The sequence below is a fragment of the Halichoerus grypus genome, chromosome 3 (assembly GCF_964656455.1).
Source record: "Halichoerus grypus chromosome 3, mHalGry1.hap1.1, whole genome shotgun sequence".
Classification (NCBI taxonomy): Eukaryota; Metazoa; Chordata; class Mammalia; order Carnivora; family Phocidae; genus Halichoerus; species Halichoerus grypus.
Window position 1 is genome coordinate 108,813,121 of NC_135714.1, and position 8,923 is coordinate 108,822,043.

The window sequence follows — 8,923 nt, forward strand, 5'->3', positions numbered from 1 at the left end:
CTATGTGCGTATATACACATATCTACCCAAACACATATTAACTTTTTTTTTTTTACCTTTTTTTTTTTCAGTATAGTTAACTTACAACGTTATGTTAGTTTCTGGTGTATAATATAGTGATTCCACAAGTTTATACATTTTGCTGTGCACACCACAAGTGTAGCTACCATCCATCACCATACAACACTATTACAATATCATTGACTGGATTCCCTTTCCCATGACTTATTCATTCCATATTACCTTTTTAATACTCCTCATTCATCTTGTCTTATATGGACCCTTATAGTTTTTCAATTATTCTTTATAATCTCTTTTCAGACTTTACCAACTTTTATATATAAAAAATGTTTTTAATGACTTTAGATTGATGAGGAAATGCTATAACAAATAATAGTTGCACGCTGAGGAAGAGTATGTAAACTGATTCCTTATAAAGTCATGTGTGCTACTCTTATTCCAGAAAGTTTAACAGGATATTAATATCACAGAAAGACTTAGTCAGTTTTTTGTTTTTCTTTTTTTTTTTTAAGATTTTTATTTATTTATTTGACAGAGAGAGACACAGCGAGAGCAGGAACACAAGCAGGGGAAGTGGCAGAGGGAGAAGCAGACTCCCCACAGAGCAGGGAGCCTGATGTGCGGCTTGATCCCAGGACCCTGGGATCATGACCTGAGCCGAAGGCAGACGCTTAACCAACTGAGCCACCCAGGCACCCCAGTTTTTTGTTTTTCCATAGAGTGTATATAATTGTTTATAAATTTAGATCAGGTATGCTACTGTATGTCCATTACAGTGCCTAAGAACAACTACAGATTTGAAGAGAAGGTTTTCAGAAGTCTATTAAAAATTGGCCTCAGAAAAAAAAAATTGGCCTCAGATAACAGAACTGGACTATTCATAGGGTTCCTTCTGTCTTCTGAAGTGGATGGTTCCAGGCATTTGAAATGATTATGAAATGAGAATTCTCCATCTACATAAAATAATGAGCAAGATAAGAAATAACCCACCATGAGATGATTTATAAATGTGATTCCTTTAGAATTAGAGCTTAAATGGCCCCAGGGTGGACACAGTTGAGGAAGTCAAGTGTCTTACCAAGTTGGAGATGCCTGTAGGGCACACAGATAACACTATGTAACTGGCAATCAGAAATTTAAGCCTGGACTGCAAAAGTGAGGTTACTAAAAATAGAATTGCTTATAAGGTATCCACATGAAGTCAAGTGGATATGTGTTAGTGTTTGAAGTATCCAATGTCATGATCTGCAAACATTAGTAAATGTGCTGAATGAATGAGTCCATCTTTTTTCCCTTTGATAAGCAGTTTGAGCTGCAAATAGCAGTTGGTATAGAAAGCCCTTTCCACCAATGGTACTTTCCACAAAATTCTCCCTATTCTGACATACTTTAGGGTTTACATGGATTCTGAAAAAAAAAAAAAAATAGAAATAGAAGAAAAGACTTTGGAAAGAGGTGTTCTATAAAATGATTAAAATCTTGATTAAAGTGGCGGCTGGGTGGCTCAGTCCTTAAACATCTGCCTTCGGCACAGGTCATGATCCCACAGTCCCGGATCGAGCCCCACATCGGGCTCCCCACTCAGCAGGAAGCCTGCTTCTCCCTCTCCTCCTCCCCCTGCTGTGTTCCCTCTCTTGCTGTCTCTCTCTCTGTCAAATAAATAAATAAAATCTTAAAAAAAAAATCTTGATTAAAATCCAGAAGCTTCACAACCTCCCCACAGGTGAACTGAGGAATTCAATATACATTGAGGGCAAGACCCTGGACCTCTGGAAAAATGGTACTTCATCTTATTCATGTGTAGATCTCCATGGTAGGTGCTCAATAACTAATTACAGAAGGAAAGAAGGGAGGGAGGAAAAAAGGAAAGAATGGAGGGCGACAGGGGAGCAGGGAAGACTGTGATGACTTTTGAATTCTGGGAGTTTTTTAATATCTTTCAATATCATCTATCTTAACTACAGCAAAATGCCACATTTACCAGTTGATAAATACATTGTCATTAAATGTTATGCAAAATGACCAGAACCAAAAAAAAAAAAAAAAAAAAAGACCGGAACTAAGTGGGATGGTGGGAGAAAAAGAGGGAGAAATTGTTTCAGGACCAAGAAATATAGTTACTATCTGGGATTTGAGGTTCAGAATTCTTTATTCAGATGCACTTAAAAAGTAAGAATCAATGGTGAAACTAGTTATACTGCACTTAGGTTATTATATATTTTATAAATATCCATTTTATTATGTTGACCAGATGGTCAAAATTAAGTTTTAGGCAGTAACCAAGTAAATTTGTGTGATATAAACCTATAACTCACTTTCAGAATAGTTGTACATTTGGAATGGAACCATTGGGCACACATGACTAAACCCCATTCTCTGGTTAAGCAACTTTATACCACGCAAATAAGTGGACAATCTGTAAGTGAGACTTAGGATTTATGCAATTTTCCAAGTTCTAAAAATAAGTAACATATTTTAATGGTCTTAATATTTTTTAAATCTCAGGTGTTATTTCTATGACAAAAATGGATTCCAGATCACACCACAAGCATATATTATGTATATATTAGAAGGATTAACTTAATTGAAGTAATTCCCCTGATGGCTCTGATCTACAATACAGATTTTTAGCTGAAAGTTTCACACAGCATGAAATACCCATCAGCCTTAAAGAATAATTCATTAAGTGTATGGATTTTGCATAATTAATCATAATAAGAGAATAAATGGGAAAAAATCAAGTAACGTATGGTTAAGCACTCTGGCGTCAGCTTACTTATTTCCCAAATAAATGAAATCTCATTTCTTGGGGCACCTGGGTGGCTCAGTCGTTAAGCGTCTGCCTTCGGCTCAGGTCATGATCCCAGGGTCCTGGGATCGAGCCTCACATCGGGCTCCCTGCTCAGCAGGAAGCCTGCTTCTCCCTCTCCCACTCCCCCTGCTTGTGTTCCCTCTCTCGCTGTGTCTTTCTCTGTCAAATAAATAAATAAAATCTTAAAAAAAAAACTCTCTTTAAAAAAAAAAGACATCTCATTTCTTTGTCAGTGTCTATTTCTGATTGGGGAACTACTCTATCTCTCAAAAAATATTTTTTGGATATTTTATTCACTTTTTGTTGTCCAAATATGCCACTTATTTTATAATACATTATGCTAAATAGGACATTTTTCTATACATAGTCTCTAAATCCACTGGTTAAAAATAAAAATAACTACAAAGGAAATAAAAGAATACAAATATTTTTTAATTCAATTAATTAACTTGGTAAGACACTTAAACATTGCTGGTGGGAATACAAACTGGGGCAGCCACTCTGGAAAACAATATGGAAGTTCCTCAAAAAGTTGAAAATAGAGCTACCCTATGACCCAGCAATTGCACTACTGGGTATTTACCCCAAAGATACAAATGTAGTGATCCAAAGGGGCACCTGCACCCCAATGTTTATAGCAGCAATGTCCACAATAGTGAAACTATGGAAAGAGCCAAGATGTCCATCAACAGATGAATGGATAAAGAAGATATATATATACACAATGGAATATTAGGCAGCCATCAAAAAAACGAAATCTTGCCATTTGCAACAACGTGGTTGGAACTAGCGAGTATTATGGTAAGCGAAATAAGTCAATCAGAGAAAGACAAGTATCGTATGACCTCACTGATATGAGGAATTCTTAATCTCAGGAAACAAATTGAAGGTTGCTGGAGTGGTGCGGGTGGGCATTTGGAGAGGGTAGGTGCTATTGTGAATGCTGTGAATTGTGTAAGACTGATGAATCACAGACCTGTACCTCTGAAACAAATAATACATTATATGTTAAAAAAAAAAAAAAAAAAGGTAGTAGGAAGGGAAAAATGAAGGGGGGAAATCGGAGGGGGAGACGAACCATGAGACACTATGGACTCTGAGAAACAAACTGAGGGTTCTAGAGGGGAGGGGGGTGGGGGGATGTATTAACCCGGTGATGGGTATTAAGGAGGGCACGTATTGCTTGGAGCACTGGGTGTTATACACAAACAATGAATCATGGAACACTACATCAAAAACTAATGATGTAATGTATGATGACTAACATAACATAATAAAATAAAATTTAAAAAAAATGTAAACTACAGGACTATCTAATGAGTTATATTTACACTTCATGGCACATCATGTCAAACCCTGGTATAATGAATAGGTCAAGTGCTTTTAAGCTCATTTTGTATATTTTGTTAAAAAGATATTACGAAATCCTGAAGAAACTATTTAACTGAGAGTTGGGTGTTATACACAAACAATGAATCATGGAACACTACATCAAAAACTAATGATGTAATGTATGGTGATTAACATAACATAATAAAAAATATATATAAATAAATAAATAAATAAATTGAGTTTTCCTCACTGCTTTGCCACTGACCTGCTGTTAAGACCTTGAGCAAGTCACTTACCCTCTCTGAATCTCAGTTCTTCACCTAATAAACTGAGGAAGTTCAGAATAGATGATTCCATATAACCAAGAGTATACTTAAAGTCTGAAATATGACTATTAAGAGTTATTGAATTTATAGACTTACTTTTTAAAAATATATTGGTAGTAATAGTATACTGAAGTCCTTGAGAATGATAATGTTCCAATACAAAATATGATCTCCTCTGTAACAATTTCTTTTACAATATGGTTTCCAGAGCTGTTGAAAAACAGTCATTGAAATCACCCCATATTAGTAAGAAAATGATGCAAAAAATATTTTATTTCTGGTTGTGCTATGAATGAGAGTAAAACATTTCCTTAAAAGCAGATTTTTAGAATAATTGAGGTACACATCTTTAAAAGTATGCCTGCTTTTCGGGTAGTCTGTAATTTCAGGCAATTTCATTATTCTAAAACTGTACTAAATACTGGAGAGATAAGTCCATAGGAAATTCATGGATAGATTGGGAAGTTAACCCTAATTCAACTAATATTTGTTGAGCACCTTCTATAAGTCAAGCTCTGTTTTGGACACTGTATGAAAAGATAAAATTTTATGGGAAAGATATTCCTCTGTCCTCAAGTACAGAATATAAAATATAAAATAACTATAACATAAGGCAGGTCATAAAACCTGGAGAAAACATAAGCTAAATGTATAATTAGAAAAAGGGAGTGTCACAGCCAAACAGTGAGGGGTCTTAATAAAGAATTTGGTGTGTGGATGCATCTTGAAGATTAATAGAATTCTGGCAGATGGAAATGGACAGGGTATTCCTAGTAAATGGAACAGAAGGAGAAAATGTGCAAAGGTGAGAAAATGTAGTATAATCTTAGAAAAAAAGCACATTGGATAGGTTTAACTAAAGTATAGAGAGTGGAACAAGAACTCATGAGAGGTTACATGGGGCAGGTAAGTTATGGAGGGCTCTAAATACCAGGCTGAAGAACATGTACTCAATATGAAATATATTGGTGGGTCACTAAAGATTTTGGTCAGGGGATAACAAGCAGGCTGAGGGTGAGGTAAATTCATGATAATGTTAGTAGCTTAAGGAGAAGACAAAGTATTGGGGCCATCAAATATCAATAGAAGCAATTAGTCATGGACCATGGGATTGCTGGTATGCTTAGATTTAAGTTTCTTGCACTTTTTCAAGGTCCCAAATGCTCTCAAAGGATTCTGTAGGAGAAGCTGCCCTGTTGATCCCATGCTGTTGCCCTAAATGCCTCATTTTCTGTGGTAGTTATCAAATGCAGGCATTGCCCATCATATTATCAAGATTAAAGGAAAAAAAATAGTTCCAAATATGCCTCATTTCCAAAGTAGAAACAGCACTTCTCCCCACCCCCCGTGAATAAATAAAAACTTAAAAGATTAAGTTGTATTCTGTATGCCCAGGAATCCTCCAGTGCTTTCATCTGCAAAACAAAACATCATATTGTGCTAAGAGAAGCTGTCTACAATTTGTTTCTCAACCTTCTTTTAAATCTATTGCCCCTTTCTGATAAACCTAAAAAGATCTAACCCTTTTTAAATGTTACTTGAGATTTCAATGTAAAATAATGATTAAGAAGGCATCAAAGTAGTTCTTCACCATCTTTCCTTCTTCCTGGCTGCCAGAGCCACGAAGGTTGAGCTATGCAGTTTGAGCAGGTACAAGATCTACCCCAGATATGGGAGGCCCAACACCAGGACTGACAGGAAGATTTCCCAATTTCTTAATGCAAAATGCCAGTTGGCATTCCTTTCTAAGAGGACTCCTCAGCAGATAAACTGGACTATCCTCTACAGAAGAAAATACGAAAAGGACAGTCAGAGGAAAGCCAAAAGACAAAAAGCCGCTGTGCAGTCAAATTCCAGAAGGCCATCATTGGTGCCATTTCTTGCTGATAGAATGGCCAAGAGGAATCAGAAACCTGAAGTTAGGAAAGCTCAACAAGAACAAGCCATCAGGGATGCCAAGGAAGTAAAAGAGGCTAAGCAAGCATTTTTAGACAGCAATGGCTGGCTGTTTCAAAGGTTCCCATGAAAGCAGCAGCTAAGCGAGAGACTATGAAGCCCATGAAGGTTTCTGCATCCTGAATTGGTGGAAAACACTAAGTTGGCAGATCAGATTTTTATATAAACATCTATTTAAAAAATGAATACATCAAAGTAGAATTGATAAACAAATTCAGTAAATTCACTGGATACAAAATCAATGTACAGAAATCTGTTGCATTTTTCTATACCAATAATGAATCAGCAGAAAAAGAAATTAAAAAAAAAAATCCCATTTAAAATTGCACCAAAAATAAGATACCTAGGAATAAACCTAACCAAAGAGGCGAAAGACCTATACTCTGAAAACTATAAAACACAGATGAAAGAAACAGAAGATGACACAAAGAAATGGGAAGACATTCCATAAAACAAATATTGTTAAAATGGCTATACAACCCAAAGCAATCTACTCTTTTAATACAATCCTTATCAATATACCAACAGCATTTTTCATAGAGCTAGAACAAACAATCCTAAAATTTCTATGGAACCACAAAAGACCCTGAATAGCCAAAGCAATCTTGAAAAGGAAAAGCAAAGTGGGAGACATCACAATTCCAGACTTCAAGTTATATTACAAAACTGTAGTAATCAAAATAGTATGGTATTGGCACAAAAATAGACACCTATATCAATTGAACAGAGTAGATAATCTAGAAATAAACCCACAAGGGTATGGTCAACTAATCTTCGACAAAACAGCAAAGAATATCCAACGGGAAAAAGACTGTCTCTTCAACAAATGGTGTTGGGAAAACTGGACAGCAACATGCAAAGGAATGAAACTAGACCACTTTCTTATACCATACATGAAAATAAATTCAAAATGGATGAAAGATCTACATGTGAGATCTGAAACCATAAAAATCCTAGAAGAGAACCACAGGCAGTAACTTCTCTGACATCGGCCATAGCAACTTTTTTCTAGATAGGTCCCCTGAGGCAAGGGAAACAAAAGCAAAAATGAACTACTGGGACTACATCACAGTAAGAACCTTCTGTACAGCCAAGGAAAACCATCAACAAAACTAAAAGGCGAGGGAGGTTAAGCGTCTGCCCTCAGCTCAGGTCATGATCCCAGGGCTCTGGGATCGAGTCCTGCATCGAGCTCCCTGCTCGGCGGGGCCTGCTTCTCCCTGTGCCCCTCCCCCCTGCCCTACAGCTGCTTGTGCTCTCTCTCTCTCAAATAAATAAATAAAATTTAAAAAAATAAACAACTAAAAGGCAACCTTTGGAATGGGAGAAGATATTTGCAAATGACATATCTGATAAAGGGTTAGTATCCAAAATATATAAAGAACTTATACAATTCAACACCCAAAAATCAAATAATCCAACTAAAAAATGGGCAAAAGACATGAATATACATTTCATGTCTGGAAAACATACAGATGGCCAACAGACACATGAAAAGATGCTCAACATCACTGATCATCAGGAAAATGCAGATCAAATGAGATACCACCTCATACCTGTCGGAATGGCTAAAATCAACAACACAAGAAACAATAGGTGTTGGAGAAGATGTGGAGAAAAAGGAACTCTCTTGCACTGTTGGTGGGAATGCAAACTGGAGCAGTCACCCTGGAGAACTGTATGGAAGTTCCTCAAAAAGTTAAAAATAGAACTACCCTATGATCCAGCATCGCACTACTGGATATTTACCCAAAGAATACAAAAATACTAATTCAGAGGGCAACATGCACCCCTATGCTTATAGCAGCATTACCTACAATAGTCAAATTATGGAAACAGCCCAAGTGTCCATCAATTGATGACTGGATAAAGAAGATATGGTAAGGGAGGAAAGAAGTCATAAAATGAGCTGTCATCCCCATTTTTTACAGATAAAAACATTGAGCTGATAAATATCAAGGAATTCAAACCCCAAAGTGACAACTTTTTGCAGTTAAACAGCACATTCTACTTTTTTTATTTAAGATTTATTTATTTATTGTAGAGAGAGAGCCCACACGCACAAGCGGGAGGGGTAGAGGGAGAGGGAGAGAATCTGAAGCAGACTCTGCCCAGAGCGTGGATCCCGACGACACGGAACTCAATCTCACGGCCCTGAGATCAGGACCTGAGCCGAAACCAAGAGTCAGATGCTTAACTGACTGAGCCACCCAGCCACCCCAGCACTTTATACTTTTAAAAGAACTTTCTACATATTATTTCAATTTATTTAACTTTGATTAGACCCTTCCTTGATCTGAAAAATGGATTTCTAAAGGCAAGGGTGGGACATGTTAAGATTCATGTTTATGGTTTGTCTCCCTCTCTGATTTCGTCTGAGCTGGAGGAGAGGTGGGGGGGGGGATGGGGTAATTAGGTGATGGGTGTTAAGGTGGGCACTTGATGTAATGAGCACTGGGTGTTATATGCAACTGAT

The 8,923-nt window shown here is 36.8% G+C and overlaps 1 pseudogene; it reads left to right on the forward strand.

The window, feature by feature from the left end:
- The first annotated feature begins 5,246 nt into the window (after nucleotides 1-5,246).
- Nucleotides 5,247-6,588, forward strand: LOC118527599 (large ribosomal subunit protein eL24 pseudogene; annotated as a pseudogene).
- The last annotated feature ends 2,335 nt before the right edge of the window (nucleotides 6,589-8,923 follow it).